Source organism: Equus asinus, chromosome 23 (genome assembly GCF_041296235.1).
Source record: "Equus asinus isolate D_3611 breed Donkey chromosome 23, EquAss-T2T_v2, whole genome shotgun sequence".
Classification (NCBI taxonomy): Eukaryota; Metazoa; Chordata; class Mammalia; order Perissodactyla; family Equidae; genus Equus; species Equus asinus.
Window position 1 is genome coordinate 36,768,504 of NC_091812.1, and position 22,040 is coordinate 36,790,543.

General features: G+C 41.8%; 1 long non-coding RNA gene across 2 annotated transcripts; it reads left to right on the plus strand.

Moving 5' to 3' along the window:
- The first annotated feature begins 451 nt into the window (after positions 1-451).
- Positions 452-20,916, plus strand: LOC139041714 (uncharacterized). Of its 2 annotated transcripts, none has more exons than XR_011497445.1 (3): positions 452-795; positions 16,508-16,658; positions 19,960-20,916. It is a non-coding gene; the product is annotated as an uncharacterized lncRNA (long non-coding RNA). The 2 variants fall into 2 exon arrangements; XR_011497446.1 differs by lacking the exon at positions 452-795 and adding an exon at positions 9,939-10,261.
- The last annotated feature ends 1,124 nt before the right edge of the window (positions 20,917-22,040 follow it).

Here is a 22,040-nt window from a genome sequence, read left to right on the forward strand (position 1 = left end):
TGTCATTATACCAGCCCCACTAGATAACCCAGAATTATCCCCCCCATCTCAAAATTCTTAAAGACACCCGCTAAGTCCCTTTTGTCACTTTCAAAGAATCTGGGGATTAGGGCGTGGCCATATTTTGGAGTCATTATTCAACCCACCACAGAGGAGAATTTTATTTTCCTACTCAGTGGTTTTTAAAGAGAGATTCAAAAATTTTACTTGCCAAGGGATTTATCTGAGAAAAGAATGGGAGGGCTATGGTACAAAAGGCCATTGCATTCCCAGTGAGGGGGAAGAAAGTACCCAGTCTCTCTCTGGGGCATGGACTGCCCTCACAGATGTGCCCTCCTTAGTCTCTGAGCTCAGAGTAGAGATCGAGGTAACCAGACCGGTATCCATAAACAATGACAAAGTTCTTTAGTCCTGGCCTTTGAGCCTCCACTGCCTATAAGTGGAAGGAATGCCGAATGCCAGTATTTATGTATATATTGACCAGTCATCGGTGTGAATTTTTTTGCAAGGAGGAGGCGTGGGTTTCAGGGAGAGCCCTGGCTGTCTCTGTCCTAGGATTCAAATTTGTCTGAGCACGTCCAGGGGGCCTGCGGGGCTGACCCACCAGAGGCCTCTTTGCCTGTGGGACTCAGGAGCCTGCTAGACAAGACTCACCCTACCTGCTGGTAAGAGGAAGGTGTGGAAGCCACATGCGCAGAGCACAGGGAGTTGAATGGCTTTGGGGCAGGGGCCATGCCTGTCACTCAGATCACCCCTGCGCCAGCCCCGTGGGCTCACGGCCAAGGAAGTTAAACAGTGAGTACTAGGCAAAAGAACTGTTTCTCTAAAATCCCTGGGGGACATTGAGGGAGCAGAAAAGCCTTCACGGACTTGGCAGCCTGGAGTGGCGGGTTTGGGCAGCAGCAGGAAGTGGCACAGACAGCTTTTGTAATGGCCCCCGGGGCTTCCTGGCCTGAGCTGTCAGTTAGCAGGGGAAGGGAACAACAGTGAAAGCCGATTTTTGGATCTCCCCTAGGAATAGTGGAAGGGATGAAGAGCTCTGAAGGTGAGCTGGAGCTCTGGAAATGGCGAGTTGCAATGAAACCAAATAATTCTGGCAGAGAAATATTTTTAAATATTAACAGCAGTCTTAATTTTCCTGTTATTTTCTGTTACCTCACAACCCCTTCCCCCTTTCCTGTTTCAAGCCCAGACTTTGAGGTGTTCGTTACCATGGAGAATTGATGTTTTTGCAAAAACACAAAAAACATTTCGAGTTTCAAAAGCCCAGCCTTAAGGGGACTTCAGGCATAAACAATAGATTTGGACTAATACCTGCTGAGTTAGAGGTAGACGTCTTACCTGGAGACCAGCTCAAGATTCCCTGAATTTGGGTGAGGGGTGGAGAAAGATAGAGGGGAAGTCAAGAATGGGTGCGTGTTGTGGATTGGTGAGGGGATGGGGGTGTATTCTTCTCTACCGATCACTAATCTGGGGGTGAGAGCACCTCTAGTTTGGGGGTGTCTGAGAGCAAAGATGCCTGAGTCCCCCTGCCCTAAGGATCACCCTAGGGGAGAGGCCAGGCCTCAGAGAAGTGGCCACTGTGTGGTGCATTGAGGTATGTGGGGGCCTGGAATTGGCCACCCCAAGATAGGTCTCTTTGGCATGATGATTAGAGGCTGGTTATTTTGCAGACAGGAAAGCAGCTGAAAAGTAGAATTTACTTACCCTTTGTAAGAGACATTTACATTGTAAAGGAAATCTCCATCTGTAAAGATATCTCCCTCTCTACCAGGAAGAAGGGGGGATGACCTTATGTCTAGAAACTCTTAATCAATGGAGAAGACAAGGACTTAAATCTGCATTTGTTTATTGTGCTTGTCTGGTAACCTCCTGTAACTGACTCCCCCCACGCCCAACATCCTCCTTTGTCTTTAGCTGGATATGATATTTAAGTGGGGACTTCAGCCATTTTGGCGAGTTGCTCAGCTTGCCTGAGCCTCCCATGTATACATGTTATAAAGCTTTGTTTAATTTTCTCCTGCTATTCTGTCTCACGTGAATTTAATTCATCCTCCGGCCAGACGAACCCACATTGTGTAGAGGAAATGTCTTCCTCCCTACAGGTACATGGGGTCCTACACAGCCTCACAGGTCTCACCATAGCTCAGCATGGTGCTGGAGCCACAGAATTACCTGCTGACCCCCAGCAGAGTTTCACTATAGCTGAGAGAGCTACATCCAAAGGCCTTCAGCGGGAATGCAGGACAACCCAATCATTGCTCTGATGGGCAGATGAAGTCCCGATGGGAGTTGAAATGTCTCACCAGATGCCAGCCCCAAAAGATGAACGATGATATCGAGGGCCACAGGCCCCCCTTTCACAATGATACCATTTGAACCCCCTCCCCAAACTTACACACAACCCCAGGGAGAACCAGAACCCCAAAATAGGTTGTGATTCAGTTTATGCTATTTTGGCCAAAAGGGACTTGAAATGGAAATCAGATTAAATTGTAGAAAAATAAATAAAGTCACATTCTGAGTACTTCTGAGTTAGGGGACTGAACTTTGCATTCTCTACTTACTGTAGATGCATTTGCAGGTGGCCCCAAAGCCCCTGGCTTATAGCAGGGTGTCATGTTGGTAAGGCAAACGTTTAAACTCTCCATGTAGGGAAATGAGTGTTTCGTCTGAATTGTGCATCTACCTGACCACCAGCATCTCAATGTTGCTCTTGCATATGAAACTACCCTCAGTGAGGGTCTGAAAAGACCACACAAAATTTAATTTATATTTACCTATTGGATTGCTAAGGACTTGAGTGTGGGTAGTCAGAACAAAGTCTGTACTATCAGGATTTTTGTGAATCTGAAGATTTGGAACCACCTTGGGATATATATGGGTCAAAGGTCATCTGTGCTATTTTTGACATCTTAGAAAATTGGTCTAAGTGGCAGAGGATATTTAGCGAAAGCACAGATCATTTTTTGAAAGTCTTATGTCAAATTGCGAGCCTACCCCAAGTAAGAGAGAACAGTAGAATCTGTCCCAATGTTTTCTCCTCCCCTAGCTTTAATTATTAACATTCTGCCAATCTGAAAATACTGAATTTAAAACAGGCAACGTTTCATTTTAAAAGGGAGGAAATTCAATACTGAGGGGTACAAGCCGTCTCTCTACTCACACATCAATGATCTGCCTAGTTCCCCGAAGTGAATAAAATTGTGTGCTAATCAATATTCAATAGACAGAACATTACATAGACCAGCCATTCTGGATAAGTGGGAGGGTGCCTATGACCCTGACTTAGCCTGACTTCTCTGCCAAGAACTCTCAGAGTGAAGCTGGTCAAGTACCGGGCTGCCCAGGATGGGCACTCAGCTGAGGCAGTGAGGCACATAGGATGCAAAATTTAAGGGTCCTCAACCCCGGGGTCATACATGCACAGGACCAGCACTCAGCTGCCTCACCCTGTCTCGTTCCTGAAGCTACTATTTGCTTGTGCTGGTTTCTGGCTCATATTAATCCCAGGAGCCCCAGATTTGCCTGAAACAGCCTTCCTTAGGGGGATCACACCCTTTCCTGAGCAAAGAGGCAATGGTGGTGGCCTCCTTCAACACTCATCCATTGAGTGAATGTCAAGTGTCTCCCGTGTGTCAGAAGCAGGGCTAGATGCTTGTATATGAAGATGAGTAAGTCAAAGGCCTTGCCCTTGAGGGCCTTGCAGTCTGGTAGGAACTCTCTCTGAATGGTTCATTTGTTTATTTGCATTTGAAGTGGTGGGCTTCCAACCAGGATTAAGTTAACCCCAGGGAGCACCTGGGGCTGTGGCTGAAAGGCTAAGGCCCCCTTTACCCTGGGCAGTTTTCGGGGATGCTGGAAAGGTCAATAGTCATTTTAGAGTTAACAAAATGTTTTTGCCTAGGTGTTTCACTTGATTCTCACAGCAATTCCGTGAGATGGCTATTATCTCCTCCTTTTAGAACTGAAGACATAGTGGTTAAGTGCCACTGAGTCACTTGCATAAAATCTGACAGCAAATACTTTCCCCATTCGGATTTAAACCCTAGTCTTGCACCTTAAACGAAATGTCTTTTCTAATATACTCTCAAGTCCAGGTGAGAGATTTTTGGGTGAGTGGGTGGTTACTCTTTGCTTTAAGAAATAAATAAGTTTCTGTGTTAGTCAGGATGGGTGAGGTTATGTTGCGGAAACACCCACAATCAAAAGGCCCTACTAGGTGACAAAGGAAGGTTGAAAGCTTGGGGACTTGGGAGGGGCATGTTACAGAACAGCTACCTGGGCAGTGGGAGGGGCCCTGCACTGACTCACACATGCTCCAAGTTCTCAGCCTAATCCATCCTTCTTCCCTAGCCAGCCTCAGAGCCTCAAGAGGCTACCTCCTATTGCTGAGCTTTCTAAAACCTGTGTCCTCTGAATGATATTTGCTTCCTTCCCTGACAATGGAGAGCTTGTGTGACCATCAGCCCTCAGAGGCAGTAAGCTGCAGAGGGAGAATGGCCTTCTCCCAGCTTGCGCTTTGATTCCCCCACAGAGCTGACACCAACCACTGAACTGGGCCAGGGCAGAAGTGGGGCGGGGTGCAGAGTCTCTTTCGAGGAGGCAGAAGGATGTTGGACTTTCAGGCCTGAGAGTGAATCCAGTTCAATCCCCGTGTCACTAATGACCACTACGTACCCAAATGCAGACAGCCTTTCATGGGCTGCGTGTGCAAGAACGTCCTCACACTCCTGAAGGACCTCAAGTTCAGGGCTTTGAGTTCTCTGCATGAGATTAAATATAAAGTCATAGGGACAGCTGACAGGCTGGGAGGATGGCCATTACACAGCTCTAACCTGCCCCCCATTCTGACCACACTGCCTGTGGGTGGTGCCCGATGAATGAAAAACACATAGAAATACTATAATTATCTTAAAAATAGCACAGATATGTGCATTGTGTTAATTTTTGACAATGGTAATATTTATCACAATTTTCTTACCTTCTTTTGATATTTCTTAATTTTATGTTAAGGTTCTAAAGCATTAAAATCTGAAAGTGGCCCTTGAAACATCTGAAAGGCTAGCCCAACCTTCTTAATTTTGTAGGAGACTTGGTCCCAAGAATAGGGCATTGTTTCATAAGTCACTGATTTCTTCAGGTTCTAGATTTCGTTTAACTTCTCCAAGTCACATCAAGAAATCGGGGGCTGGCCCAGTAGCACAGTGGTTAAGTTCGTATGCTCTGCTTTTCAGCGGCCCGGGATTCGCTGGTTCGGATCCTGAGTGCGGACAAGGCACCGCTTGGCAAAAGCCATGCTGTGGCAGGCATCCCAAGTATAAAGTAGAGGAAGATGGGCATTGATGTTAGCTCAGGGCTGATCTTCCTCAGCAAAAAGAGGAGGATTGGCAGTAGTTAGGTCAGGGCTAATTTTCCTCAAAAAAAAAAAAAAGAAAAGAAATTACTTAGTAAGCTGTATCTACAACTGCAGACTGAGGAATTTAAGGAAATTGTCTGAGTTATTATTGTCTAAAAACTGTTCATTCCTCCAAAATATATGTCATCAAGGAAATACAAATTAAAACAACAAGGAGATCCCACTACATACCTAGTAGAATGGGCCAAAATCCAGAACACTGACAACACCAAATGCTGGTGAGGATGTGGAGCAACAGGTGAGAACGAAAATGGTACAGCCACTTTGGAAGACAGTTTGGAAGACAGTTTCTTACAAAACTAAACATTCTCACCATTTGGCCCAGCAATCGTGCTCCGTGGTATTTACTCAAAGGAGATGAAAACGTCTGTCCACACAAAAACCAGCACACGGATGTTTATAGCAGCTTTATTCATAATTGCCAACATTTAGAAGCAACCAAGATGTCCTTCAGTAGGTGAATGGATACATAAACTGTGGTACATCCAGATAATGGCATATTTTTCAGTGCTAAAAAGAAATGAGCTATTAAGCCATGAAAATACATGCAGGAACTTTGAATGCATATTACTAAGTGAAAGAAGCCAATGTGAAAAGGCTACATACTGTATGATTCTAACTATATGATATTGTGGAAAAGGCAAAACTACGGAGACATTAAAAATTTTAACCAGTGGTTGCCAGGGATGGAGAGGATGAGGAGAGAACATGCAGAACACAGAGAATTTTTAGGGCAGTGAAAATACTCTGCATGATATTATAACGATGGACCCATGTCAATACATCTGTCTAAATCCATAGAATGTGCAACGAGTGAACCCTTGTGTAAACTATGGACTTTGGTTGATTATGATGTGTCAGTGTAGGTTCATCCTTGGTAAAAAACATACCACTCTGGTGACTGATGTTGGTGGTAGAGAAGGGTAAGCATTTATATGGGCAAGGGGGTCTATGAGAAGTGTCTGTATCTCCCTCTTAATTTTGCTGTAAACCTAAAACTGTTCTGAAAATTTGTCTTAAAAGATAAAAAACAAACGAAAAAACTATTCATCTCAAATGTGCAGATAATGGACAAAGGATGCCTTTACTTTTAAATTATCTGGATAATTGCATCAATTCCCCTGTAAATTGCAGTAAATAAATGAACTATGCAGGGGTGTGTGTGTGTGTGTGTGTGTATCACTAGAAAAATATGTAACATTGAAGAAAATGTTTTGATACCTTAGTCATCATATTCCCAATCAGCTTTGATTCTTTGTTAAAACAATTCACGGTAGGCTACGTGTACATGAATATTTCTTAAGCCTTCTTTTATATCTTATTTTCCAGCCAACATCTGCGTTATTTGATTGTTTAACTTTGGAACACGTGCTTTGTTGGTTCAGTTCGGGATTCCTGTATCCAATAACTAACCCAGCCATGGAGTGAGGCACCCAGGGATCTACACCTGAGTAACTGTGGTGGTCAGTGGTGCTGTTCACCGACTTTTCCCAGCACTTCGCTCTGTCACTTCCTGTCTTCCTTGTCATGGGAGAGGCTTGTGACTCACTCTGGCTAAGGAGTTGTAAGTGGAAGCATGCACTGCTAGGTTAGAGCACTTAACTCCTGATATGAGGCCTCTGCGGCTTTCTTCCCCTTTGCCAGGACAACCAGGAAACTTCCAGATTGTGGCTGCTCTGTAGTTTGGGTCCTGGAGTCAGGATGATTCTGAGCTGTGATGGATATATAACATGAGAGAGAAATAAGCCTGTTATGGTAAGCCGCTAAGATCTTTTCTCCCCTGATGGTATAATCTAGTCCGTCTTGACTGATAGAGAATATACCATATTTCTTAAAGAAAGCGTTTTAAATCACTTAGGCTGTTTTCCAGTCTGACGAGATTATGCCACATTAAGTTTCTTTTCATGTATTTTGATCTCTATTGCAATCAAGAGATCATATAACATCACACTAATGCTAACAGGGAGTTTTTTCTTCTGAGTACAAATAATCATATTTCTGTCTAAATTTGAATGCATCTCATCAATATTCAAATGACACCTACATTTTATTAGCATTTCACTTGTCTTCAAATTGCATGCCTCAGTTTCCCATCTGAGGTAAGGGTGGGGAATGAAAAGGTTTTATGGGAGAAAGCAGGTTGTTTTGAGTCTGGGTCCCTCCATTGTAACCAGAGAGGCAAGTCAACCATCTTTGTATAAACTTTGGTTAAAGAGAAGGTTCTACTGTCTGAAATAACCCCGTCATATGAAATGAAGTTTGAAGTCTTTCTTGCTGATGACTTCAACAGTGATAATTCTCAATCCTCTGCTTATAAAATATTCTAAGAAGCACATCATGAATTGGGAAGAAAGAGAGTATAGGGAATCATACAGTCCTGGTATCAAATTCCAACCGCTGAAGTGCCCAGCTGTGTGATCTTGGGCAAGGAGCTTAATTCTTCTATACTTACTCTGACAGCTGTACAAATGGAGATCATAGGAGGTTGTTGTGATGATTAAATGAGATAATGCACGTAAAGTACTTAGCACACAGGGTGTTTAGCACGTAGGGCATTTAATAAGTAGTGGTAGTTTGTTGTTATTACTATTATTTGTCAGATTTGTGAAATGGAAACAAGTCTAAGGTAGAAAAATCATTTTAAGAGAAGAAAAGAATAGAGCCTGGGTCAAATTGAAACCGACTTGCTATGGAGTGGTTGAGATAGCCAATATCAGCATCAGGGTGGGTAACACAGCAATACAATTTTCTGCGATGAAATTGCTTGTTTCAGCCGGAGGGTGGGAAAAGAAATAGAAAGGAGCTGAGTTTGCTCTTCTATTGCATCCAGGGCAACATGTATTTGTTGAGCACAGAGGAGGAAGAGGCTGTGTGGTCAAGAGAGCAAAGTGGGTAAAATTTAGGAAGGGGGCACTCAGTCTGAGTTTTAGCCTTCCCTCCTCCTGGCTGTGGAAGAAGATAGTTATTCTCTCTTCACCTCAGTAACTCGTATCTGTAAGAAGGTATTGGCAGTCAAAGTGGCATGAATCCTCCCAATTTAGCTAACATGGGGCTGTTGTGAGTGACAAGAATTGCCAATGCAGAGTAAGTACTTGCCAAGTGCTTCTATGCATTAATGCATCTCACCATGAAACCACGCGGTAGATTTCCATGACTACTTCAGTTAGACAGATGATATAATAGAGGCACAGGAGAGTTAAAGCCTGTCATTTATAAGTGATGGAGCTAGGCTTTGAGACTGGGAAGTTTCCAGAGGCTATACTCTTAACCATTAGGCTACATTGCCTCTCATGAATGTGAACGCCAGGCCAAGCATCTTGTACGCATAAGCTCTTCAAGAATTATTCCATCTCTTCTCTATCCTGGGAAAAGCACTTTGCCTCTTCCACACAAATTCTACATATTAATCACGATGCAGTTAAAGGTCCTTTCCTTTAAGAAGCTTTCTCATATCAGCTGAGTCCGCTTAGTTCTCTTTTTCTCTTGAACCACTGGTATACTAATTAAAACTCCAAAGTGATCTATTAAGCAGATCTATTTCCTATTGTAAGGAGGCCCGAGGTCTTAGAGTCAAAACCATTCTATATATTAGACACAGAACTCAAGTTTGGTGTTATAAATTACCTTACCCCATTACATGTGGAGAAAGATAGTTTTACTTCCAACATCTAAGGATGTGTTTCCAGTTTGATGTGGCACCTGACAGAAAGTCCTGTGATCTGTGAAATGAGTCAATACTCATGCTATTTCAATAGCTCCTGATCTATTCATGTAGGCAGTGATAAGTTATTTTTGAAATTTTTAAAGTTCTACAGGAGCCATGAGGAATTGGTGGCTCTCTGACACATCAATTTTTTTGCCTTTGATGGGAATTATAGCCACTTAATGGCCACATCGGAAGCTCTGATTATTCCCTTACAACTGGGTTTGTGAAACATGAGTGATTAGTGGCCTTGACAGAGTTACTGGAGCCAGGATTAGGGAATGACAGTGTCTGAGCAGCATGCTTCCAGGACAGGTCACACTTGCACAACACCCCAAATGAAGGGAAAGGGCCATGGCTATGGGCCAGAGTTGGTCTGCTTACTTGACTCATTTCTTATTAGTCCCATAGCCCAGCCCGGGTTCAGCTGATTTCACCACTTCCTTGATGTCTTAGTCTGCCTGGGCTGCTGTAAGAAAATATCATAGACCATGTGGCTTAAACAACAGAAATTTGTTTCTCAGAGTTCTGGAGGCTGAGAAGTCCAAGATCAAGGTGCCAGTGGATTCACTGATGGTGAGAGCTCTTTTCCTGACTTGCACAACAGTTGTCTTCTTGCTGCATACTCACATGGCAGAGAGACCCAGCGGCTCTAGTCTCTTCCTGTTTTTATAAAGACTCTCATGCCCATCCCATCGTGGATGCTCCACCCTCATGACCTCATCTAAACCTAATTACTTCAAAAGGTCCCACCTCCTAATACCATCACGTTGCAGGGTAGGGTTTCAACGTATAAATTTGAGAGGGACACAAGCATTCAGTCCATAGCACTTGGTAATTATGGATCCTTATGGATAATTAGAATCGTTAATTGCATCATGCTAGTCTTCTCTTTTTTCTCCCCTTCCCTGATCCCTGCATTTCATTCTTCTCCCATTTCTGCCCTGTGCTTGCCCTGAGAGGCCAACCCCAACAGACTGCTTGCTCTCTGGATTTTAGTTGATTTGGCCAACGAGAAGCATGAGCAGAAGTTTGGAGGATGGAAAGAGAAAGATAATGTGGTGTTTCTTCCTTCTCATTCCCCACCTTCTTTGTGCCCTTCTGGAAGTGGCTGCTTCGCTCTTGGACTACAGCTTCTGGTAGGCAGCACCCTGTTCCATGGCTTTAGATCTCAACTGGGCTCCTGCACTAGTTTCCTGTCTCCCCTTCAGGCCCAGGAGTTTTAATGGCTTCCTGCTTTTGCTAAGTCCTGGACACATCACTGTCACTTGTCTTTTACCTAAAACCAGGATTTTCAATCTTGAGACTGTTGACGTTTCGATCCAGATATTTCTTTGATGTGGGGGCTGTCCTGGGCATTGCAGAATGTTTAGCAGCATCCCTGGCCTCTTCCCACAAGATACCAGTAGCTACTACCCTGGGTGTGACAACCAAAAATGTCTCCACATATTGTCATGTGTTCCTCGGGATGTAAAGTCATCCTAAAGTTGAGAACCACTGCCTTAAAATTATCCATAATTCTGTAAGTGGTCTTTTCATTTAAAAACATGTCTTTAAATATTCTAATTGTGTTGTCTATTTCCTACCAGGATGCTGATGAAAAGATGGGTAAATAATAACTGAATAAATGGAATTTATTTATCATTTATTACACGTGGATTGGAGAAAGACTCTTTTAAAACATAGGATCCAAGGAATAAAACAATGTGAAAAAGGGTCTCGGTGGTAGAAAGCCTAGAACTGTTATCATCTCAATGGCACAATAGACATTGGTCCATACAGTTGCCACATTGAAGCTGTGGTTTCAAACTGAGGCCGCAGTGTAGGGAAGAGGCATATGGTCTAAGCTCCTGGCTACATAGTGATTTTGATCACTGTTCTAGGCTTTAGACCGCTCAAGTTCAAATCTTAGCTCCACTGCATTACTAGTCCTATGATGTTGGGCATGTTAATCTTTCTAAAATGGTGCCCTGACAGAGTTATTGGTATCAGATAGTTCTTTTCACATCCAGAAAATGGGCCTAATACCTTTCAGAATATTGTGAAGATTAAGTAATATAATGTACGTGAAATTCTTGGGACAGACCTGGCATGTTGTAAAGTTTGCGATAATGATCATAGTATAACTATTTCAGAATCAGACACGCACAGACACTACACCAGGCACACACTTATTAATCATACAGATACACTCCACAAAGCACACACTTATTAATCATAACAAATATGTTAAACCTGGCTTTCATTTTAAAAAATTAAAAATGTTGATGCATGATTTGTAAAGGCATACTCACTCTTAGGATTTAAATGCTGCTGGGATTCCTGCCCTTAACTATACCTTCCATATCCGACTCCATTCCTCAGACATAATCATTATTAATATTAGCTCAAACCATATGATATTACCATTTCTGTAGATCAAAAATTGTCAAGTATTGCAATGTCAAGTCATTTGATCTTAAAGTGTCATGTGTGTCCTTCTAATTTTGTTCCATGCACTTATACACAATTATATATGCATATGCTATGTGTCACTTTAAAACATAAATGGGCACAATTACTGCTTTCTTTATCAACAATGTTCTTTGAAAGTCTTTGCATGTCTGTCTCACTCTTTTTAAGGTTGGCATAGCATCGTGTTTTACGAGTGAATCAAAATTTATTTAGACTGTCCTTTACTAATAGGAATTTTCCAAATTTATTGCTATATACAGATTATGGTGCTATCCACCATATGGTGCTGTTACATAAATACAGGTGAGTATTTCTGTAGAATGGGGACATACATTCAAAAACACAACAGATTTGCCAACCTTTACCGCTCACCACCCGTGTACAAGAGTACAGGTTTTCTCAAATCCTCATCAGTGCTATATATCGTCAAGCTTTTAAATTTTTGCAAATGTGATGGGGATAGAAAAAGCTCATTATAGTTTCAATTTGCATTTCTCTAATGACTAGTAAGTTTGAATGTCTTTTCATATGCTTATTGGATTTTTGCTTTTCTTTTTCTGTGAATTGCTCGTTCATATCGCAAGCCCATTTCTCTACTGGGATATTTGTCTTTTTCATTTTAATTTGTGGGAGCTCTTTAGAGGTTCTGGATATAAATCCTTTGTTTGTTGTACATGTTGCAAATATCCCTGTTTGTCATTTGTCTTTTTTATTTTTTTTTAAAGATTTTATTTTTTTCCTTTTTCTCCCCAAAGACCCCCAGTACATAGTTGCATATTTTTCATTGTGGGTCCTTCTAGTTGTGGCATGTGGGACGCTGCCTCAGCATGGTCTGATGAGCAGTGCCATGTCCGCGCCCAGGATTTGAACCAATGAAACACTGGGCCACCTGCAGCGGAGCGCGCGAACTTAACCACTCGGCCACGGGGCCAGCCCCTGTCATTTGTCTTTTTAACTTAGTTTATGGTGTCTTCTGTCACTCAGAAGTTACAATTTTTTATGCGATCAAATCTGTCAACAATTTCCTTGTCAGCTATGGAGTTCTTGGGCCTGTTTCTAGAATGCTGGAGCATTCTAGAAGGTGCCCTCAAGGCAGACTCTGGATGTTGCCTTTAACTGAGATATCTACGGTTTATTTTTTCCCCTTCATATTAATAGTGGTGTATTTTTGCTTGGAAAAAAAAATACTACACATACACAAAACCCAGAACCCAGGGCGCTAACACTTGCTCATCTCAACTCAAAAACAGAAAAAGAGTGGAGGCTTCCAGTCTCATAGCAGACAGTCTCGTTAAAAACACACACACAGAGTTCTCTGTGAATATAAAAATTTTAGTACGAAAGAATGAAAGGCCAGTGTGAATGGAGTGTGTGTGTTTGCGCACACATCTATTTTTCAAAAAGCAAGCACTTAAAACTTACTCTGTGCTCTGTAGTCATCTATCAATAGGCAATTGTTTAAGAAATGTCAGGCTGTAAGTAGGATGTTATTATTTTTTATTATTCTTATTATAAGGCATGAAGCTTTAGCTCAATGATAATAAATAACTTCCCCAAGGTCGTGTAGCTGGTAAGTGAGGAAACCAGAATAATCAGAACCCAGGTGTTCTAGCATCAAGCCTGGTGCCCTTCTCATTCTGTAGACTTCTGTTTATATACAGTCAAGAGTGTGTGTGTGTGTGTGTGTGTGTGTGTGTGTGTGTGTGTCTCTGTGGAGAGAGAGAGAGACGAGATTTACTTCATGGAATTGGCCTTGCGAGTGTGGAGGCTGGCAAGTCCAGAATCTGCAGGCAGGCTGGCAGGCTGGAGACCCAGGGAAGAATGGACTCTGTTCAAGTCCAGTGCAGTCCAAAGGCAGTCTGCTAGCAGAATCTCCTCTTCCTCAGGGGGGACCAGACTTTTTCTCTTAAGGCCTTCAACTGATTAGACGAAGCCTACTCACATTATGGAGGGTCATCTGCTTTACTCAAAGTTGGCTGATTTAAATGTTACTCTCACTAAAAATACCTCTGCAGAGACATCTAGACTAATGTTTAACCAAATATCTGGATACTGTGGCCTAGTTAAGTTGACTCATAAAATTAACTATCACAGAGATGGAACTGGCTTTTATTAAATGCATTTTGAGAATGTATTATATGAAATTCTCCTCTATTAATACGCTTAATTTTATTATTAGATTTTTGAATATTAGGCTCTCCTTGAATTCCTAAGAGAACTCGTACCAGTTTTCACTCATTAGATTTCCAAATATTTAAAAGATTCAAAATAACAAGTTTTAGCATGGTATTGGGACATGGGGGTAAAGTGGCAAAGTCTTTTTTCAGAGCAATTTGACAGCATCTATAAAAATCTGAAATATGTATCTTTTGACCTATCAGTTCTATCAGCTTTTCTTTGTATCCTTGAAAATACGTTTGCATATAAACAAAGAAGCATTCACAAAGGTGTTCATTATAGCATTGTATGTAAAGTGAAAAATTGTAAACAAAATATAATTAGAAAGGGGATAAACAATGGAACATCTAAAAATACTGATAGCAGTCAAAAAAATGTTAGATCTATGCATATATACTTGCTTAGAACTCTATGACATCAATGGTTTAAAATTAAAGCAAGTCTCAGAGCAATAAGCACAAAATGACATCATTTATATAAAAAAAGCAAATTTTGGGGCTGGCCCCGTGGCTGAGTGGTTAAGTTCCCGCGCTCTGCTGCAGGAGGCCCAGTGTTTCGTTGGTTCGAATCCTGGGCGCGGACATGGCACTGCTCATCAGACCACGCTGAGGCAGCGTCCCACATGCCACAACTAGAAGGACCCACAATGAAGAATATACAACTATGTACTGGGGGGCTTTGGGGAGAAAAAGGAAAAAATAAAATCTTTAAAAAAAGCAAATTTCCATATATACATTATGATATAAATGCCAAAAAATAATTTAAATTATGCCTATCTCACTGATAGTAATTGTTACTTCTGGAGGGATGTTATCAGGGAGGATGGCTATTTATCTGTATTGTTTGCATTTTTACAATAAGTACTAATAAATTACTTGTATAATTTAAGTGTAATATTAAAAGTTATAGGGGCCAGCCCCATGGCCGAGTGGTTGAGTTTGCGCGCTCTGCTTCGGTGGCCCAGGGTTTCACTTGTTCAGATCCTGGACGTGGACACGGCAGCGCTCATCAGGCCATGCTGAGGTGGCGTCCCACATAGTAAACTATGTAGAAGGACCTACAACTAGAATATACAACTATGTAGTGGGGAGCTTTGGGGAGAAGAAAAAAGATGGGCAACAGATGTTAGCTCAGGGCCAATCTTTAAAAAAAAGTGTTATCAATTTACAAAATATATTTTATCTCAAAAGTTAGAATTCACTTTTGAACTTGGCGTGTTAACTATGCACATTAAAAGACACATTACAAAATAGTTGACATAATACTTGAAATTTATATGGAAAAATTATATGCTGAATTCTTACAATATTATCTTAATCTATAATATACAAAGTCTAATCTCTCAACAAAAAGTGAATGTATTTTATATAGTCTGATAATGGTGCTGAAGCCAGGTACCTGAGTGTTGCTGTAGATGTTCAGTAAGAACGTGTTTGCCTTTTGACCTTGTTCCCAGCACAGACAGAGATGAATCTTGTCAATTTGCTGTTTTCTTGTTTAAACTGAGGGATGACTTGGGTCTCAGGTTGAGGATTGCGAGTTTGTTTTGCAGATGAAAGAGAAAAGAGAATGCCTTCCGAGAGGTCGCCATGCCGGATGGCAGGCCCTCAGCAGCCGTGAACGCCCAGAAGTCAGATTGCCCAGGGGCTTATTGGGGGTGACACCTTTGTTTCCTGGAAGCTCATCCTGTCAAACCCCTTAGCTTCATAAAAACCCCCTGAGTCTGTTCTTGAGGAGTCGCATTTGAGTGAACCCAGGCTCCCAACTACTCATTTTGGCAAATTCAAATAAATCTTTCTCCATCTGCAAGCACAGATGTCTCAGTGTTTGGCTTGCTGGGCATCTGGCACATGAATTTGAGATTAAGAGGTGTGGTACCAGTGCTTTGATAAAAACTTTCTCCTAGTTTGGTTATCACAAGTAGATATGAGCCCTAATTTTAGCTCACGTGATAGTAATTAGAAAAGCAAAGATATATTATTGGTTTTTAATAAAATGTTAGCTATGTTACAAAACAACCTCCAACATGCTAGGCACTGTGCCTCCATATTTCACAGTAATAACCAAAGGAGAGAGAAAGTAATAGCAATATGATTTAATAAACATGATTTCATATAAAAAACAAAGTGGAAATATTTCTTCCTAATTTTATTAAATAGACTAAAATGTCTTGTAGGCAATCAAAAGCTGAAAATTATCTTCTGATACTTTTATTACACTGATCAATAAAATATACAGCTTTCATGAGGTTTCTGAGAGAAAATATAACGTAAAAGTAAAATAATTTCACATTTATCTGTACTCATATGTATGAATTTAAGCTTTTTAAAATGTGTTCTATAGAAGAAAGAAAAAACCAAAAAGCTGCCTTGCCTCATGGTCAAGGGCAGCTTTTTCCAGAGAATAAGCTATTCCCAGCCTGTTAGACTCCTGGGCCGTGGACAGCAACATAGGGCCAAGAGGAAGGAGGTCTCTCTTGAGATGGAATACGAACTCCCTCACATTTTTATGGGACTGGATGTGTGCCTTTCATGGTCCACCCCACCTGATTCTCTCGGACTGGAATTCCCTTCATAACGTTCCATTCTATGCCTCTTTATTCAAATACTTGTCAGAGCCAGCTTAGCCAGTTTAGCCAAGTAATGCAGCCACTCAGGGCCCCATGCTCAGACGAGCCCCACGCTAGGTTTAATGCTCTGCTGTCACTATCTTGAATAATTAATAATTTTATCTTTGAACTTGTGTTTTGGAAGTGAAGCCCGATGGGACAGTGGCATATGCACAGGAGCAGAAGAGATGCGTGGAATGTGTGTGCCTCCATTCCTTGCCACCCCAGTTGCACGTGGTGTTCAAGATGTCCCATGGACGTAGAATTCTGGTGGTCGCAGGGTGCATGAGTTCCAGGTGAGTGAGTACAAGGTGGGTGTGTTACCTCTAGAACTAAGTGGGAGTTCTGGTAGCCTGGAGAAGCTTTCTACTCTAACCAGAACTCACTTCCAACACAGAGAGAAAGCAATGGTGTTCCAAGAAACAGGGATGACAAAGGAATCCTATCATATCCTTTCCTACCCATGGTACATCCCTGGATCAGCCAACCACATGAGCTGAAAACGATGGCATAAAAGGAAAAGGAAAGATAGGGCAATCCACAGTTCCTTTTCCTTTAGTCCTTCCTTGCTCATCAATAAGCTGAAGGTACAGTGTTGCTAGAATGTGCACGTATCAAGAAGTGAAATTAAGAATTAGTTTTGTGCAGTGTTTCCACTCTTCTGGCAAGAATGAAATACATTGCATGTATGAGCTCCAAAATGTGAATTGTAATATTGGTGATTCCACGTGTTAATTAAATGCTTTTAAGTTTGTATTGCACCATATAAAGATGAATAGTAAAATTTATACAAATAATTTAAATTCTTTATTTTCCTTACTTAGAATGTCATTAAATAGCAAATAAAAAACACTGTGACAAGTTGAGAGACTGAGAAAGGAAACGACTTTATATTTTGTACCATTAATGACATGCTTTTCCTGCTTTTTGAACAAAGGTCCCCAGATTTTCATTTTGCACTGGACCCTGCAAATTACATAGCTGGCTCTGGCTCAGATGCCTCCTTCCCACTAAGGTTGTCTTAGGTTCCCACCATTCAAAATTAATAGTCTCCTGCCTTTCACTTCTAATTATTTTTAAACTCGTGTTTAGCACTGTATTTGGCTCCTGCTGCTTGGAATTTCAGTTACTATCTACTTCCCTGTAGCTCCTGCTAGTAAGCTGTAATTTCTTCCAGATGTCACCTGTGGGTCACCTACATTAGAATCACCTGGGAGTGGTTCTAGGGCTTCTCACAACAAGCTCCCCCTCAGGTTGGGGGACCACTGATACATGGCAGAGGGTCTTCAAGTGTAGTCTGAGGGCTAGCAACATCAGCATCACGCAGGAGCTTAGTAGAAATGCACATTTGTAGGCCCTAACCCCAACCTCTGGGGATGGGGCCCAGCCATCTTAGGGGATTCTGATGGATGCTACAGTTTAAGAACCACTGATAGATTAGAAAGAATGAACGTGAACTCTTGAGGCAACTAGACTTGGGTTTAAGTCCTGGCTGAACCACTTACTGACTTAAGCTAGTTCTCTCTCTCCCCAACGACAGGCTGAGAACAGGAAACCAGGAAGAAAACTTGTAATACTTGCAAACACCCTGTAAAAAAGGTCTCTCCTGGGGCAGGCTGGTGGCACAGCAGTGAAGTTCACACGTTCCACTTCAGCCGCCTGGGGTTCACCGGTTCAGATCCCAGGTGCGGACATGGAACTGCTGGTCAAGCCATGCTGTGGCAGGCGTCCCACATATAAAGTAGAGGAAGACGGCCACGGATGTTAGCTCAGGGCCTATCTTCCTCAGCAAAAAGAGGAGGATTGGCGGCAGATGTTAGCTCAGGGCTAATCTTCCTCAAAAAAAAAAAGTCTCTCTTTTGTTATCATCCATACTTTTTTGCCTTGTATGTTATTGTTGAAGAATAGGGAGAAAGCTAATCTGAATGCATTGAAAGAGTGCTGATTAGATATTCATGGGCCCCTGAGGATCCTCCAGGAGGAAAGAGAAGGGATCAAACATATGCCCCTCTTGGAATGGGGGCCTGAGTCAGGCTGCAGAGTTGGCGGTGGGAAGGGAACACTCTCAGAGGCCAGCACCCAATGGGCCATGGAGTGAGTTGATCCAGCTTAAAGGTGCTGAATGGGTGATGGAGGAAGCCCATTCTCAGACAGAGGTTGGGAGGAAATCCGCCGTGTCTGGACGCTGCTTGCACGGCATTTATGAAGAGACAAAACAAGCAGCGAAACTCTTTTGACCAGCTTCTATCTCCCGGTGTCTGGCAATTTCGATTTCATTCTGACACAAGAGAAGCCAAAATACAGTTTTACACGGACTCGAGTGACAGCCCTAATTTTGAAAAGCTCTAAGAACCTTGTTCAGGTTTCAATTTAATCAAATGGTTGAAATGAAATATAAGGAGAAAGATACAGAAACTCTAAACACTGAATGGCCCCTTGATGATTGCTTTGTGTGTGTGTGTAAGAGATTATGGACTTTTATTGCTTTATTATTTGGTGACTACAATACCAAAGCAAAATGACAGGTTAGTAATTTGGTTATTATTTTGTATAACATTGAAATATTAATATTGATACTGGCATTTTATGTTTTTAACATTTTCAGAGTTTATGAAATAAAAAGTAAAACCCAATATTTCACTTATAACAACTAAAAAATGAAATATACTCTAAAACAAGTAAAAATGCAAATTTTTAAAAGTATGCATATTAAGCATACTTTGTTATTCCCAAATCACTTATTAGCAATACAATTAATAAAAGAGTAGTACTCAAAAACATTATATAAAAGGAAAAATTTTATCTGCCATGGGAAGTTGAAAATTAAATATTTCTCAAAAGTTAAGTTTACATAAAAAAATATGGTGTCATAAGGAGAGTGTACTCTGGTACAAATTTTTCCCGCTGTTGATAAATCTTTGTCTGCTGCTTTATAGGCGGGATGATGGCGAAGTTAGTTATGGACTGACTCCAAATATTTTCCTCTGACGTAACATTTTCGAATAATCTCATCTTTTGTTCGACAACTTGGAGGAGGCGTTTTATGAGAAGCTTTTTGTTTCTGCACAGACCTCCATCTTTGTATCGACAGCTATAGCTTTGTTTCAAAGAGAGCACTGCCAGCTTTGCTTCCGCTCCTTTATTCTCATCATGCGTAGATGGAGTATTTGATGCAGAGTTATCTGCATCCATTTCCACTCTGTCATGTTTATATTCTACTTTTTCAGAAAGTCTTTGAACTAGAGGGAGAAATATTCCTTGCAATAGAAGCTTGGCTCCATCCACTGTCACTTTCATTCTCCTCTTGAGGATTACAGAGGCATAGACGAATGCCTTCTAAATCAGTGCAGTTTTGTTAGATTTGAAATTTTAACGCAGCGAATAACTCTCTGGGTATATCAAGTTGTAAAAAGAAATCAAATTTCAGATTTTTTAAATATATATATATAAAATGTTGCTTCAGGAAAAAGACAAGTGTTTCAATATTTAAAAAACATGCACTGCAATTATTTACATAGATGACGTAAAGATCACAACATATTTGCTCATGCACAAACATGTCCAACCGATTTTTAGCAAAGTTCTTGTTCATTTCAGAGTTGTCTCAGCATGAGTGAGACGAGCTCAGGAGGAAGCTGGAGAGAGAGTATTTCTTCTTCCAAGAGCAGAAAAGTTCCCAGGATATCTAGCCACAAGACAGAGTTGATTGGAGCGTCAAAAATTTGAAAATTTCAAAGTACTCACCGTGGGTGCAGGCACATGCTGAAGTGCTCATTGCTGCCCACGCTGGCCTTGGGGGCAGCTGTGGAGTGGACCAAGGATCTCTCTTGAGTGAATCACGCTGGGCCATTCTCCCACTGGCCCACGGGGAGCCCCTGAGCCTGCTGAGAAGCCAGCCCACTCTCAGCAGAGTGAAAGCCAGATGAGAGCCCTCAGAATTCTCAGTGCTGCTTACAGCACAGCTCTGGACAGCTTGACTCAACACAGTTAAGGAACTATCCACATGAAGTCTGGAGGCCAGTTGGGTGGGCAAAGAGAGACTGAGAAGATCAAAATGGGGTTTTGTAAGGTGCTCCCAACAGAGACTATATTAGTTCCTCTGCTCTATAGAACAAATGGGAAGTTTTAAGTGAAAACCATCCAAAGTTCCCTGACCTCCTATCCCTTTATTCAAATCCCCCATGCCCTGAGGTCTGACTGTGCCTACTCCAGCTTGGCCTAATTTTCAGTGGATATCTAGCCTGTGGGAGACAGGTCCAGTATTTCCTTCTTCCCGATAGTCAGATCATCCGGGGTAATCGCTGGCAGCTGAGGAGCTGGTAGAAGTTGCTTTTTTCGCAAATCCAATACAATGCGATGGGGAGAGGGAGGTAAGGGTAACAGCCTGGTAATACTCCAGGACCCTTTTTCCTGGGAGGCTGGAGCCCATCCAGAATTGCACATCCCCCCTGAAACCGTGGCATGCCTTCTGGCTGTCACGCCTCTGTACCTGACTCTTTCTGGATTGAAAATATCTTATGAATCTAAAACCACAGTATGAAATAAAATGAAAAAGAAAATCCTGCAGTCCATTTGTGATGTAATTTAATAAACATCTGTGTACCTTGATATGTCAGGCATTATATTAGAAGCTCTGATATAAAGACAAATAGAATAAAAATTCAAGCTTCCGAAGAAGTGCAAATATTCACACGGCAAAGAATAAGACAGACGTGTGGCCAAGACACTTTAGAACATAGAGAACGTGAGGCAAGGCTTTCAGCTCCACCAACGGAGGTGACCTGAGCTGGGTCTTGAAAGGCAAGCAGGACCTCCTCAGGTACTAAAAGGGAAAAGTCATCTACACAGAGGAATTAACATAGACCCAGGCAGGAAGCAAGAAAAAGTGTAATTACATTTAGAAATCACCAGGAAGCTCCTGTAGTTGGATGCGTGATTTGAGCAGGTAAGAAATGACTTGAAATAACGTTGGTAAGTGGGGCTGAGACTCAGCTGCAAAGGGCAATGCCTGTCTCAATTTCTGTCTCGGGTTAATGGAAGAAAGATGTCCCAAGGTTTCAAGCAGGGAGTGCAGTAACAGCTAATGTTTGAGAAAGTTCACTTAGGTGGCAGTGCAAAAGAAAGAGAGAAATGGAGGCAGAGAAGGTAGTTAAGGGCCCCGAAAAGAAGAAGGGAGATGGAGTGGTATACTTAAGGGAGAATAGTATTCTGGAAAGTTGTTTTTTAAGATCATGCAGATTTTAATATGCTGTAGGCTGAAGGTCAGTTGCCATCGGAGATGGAGAGAATGATGATCCAGGAGGGAGCGAGATAATTGATGAGGCAAGATGTTTACCCGTGCCTAGACTAGCATGCTGAGTTTCTTCAAGTAACTATGTGCAGCATGTCAGTATCGGTCACTTTGTGAAAGAACTCCCTAAATAACCTATGTCATTGTATAAGAATACAATCACATAATGAAAGAAGAACAAACGTCATTAGAGAAACACCTTCATCTCAGGATAGACGGAATGCTGTGGACTAAAATAGTCTACCGGGAAAGGGTAAAATCATGGATTGGACAAGATCATATCATAAGACAGTCAAGTTACCAGTAAACCAAAGTGATGTGCAGGGTGGTGAAGCGAGAGGGAGAGCAGGGAGGAAGGGAGAGATCGTGAAAATCAGAGAGACAGCAC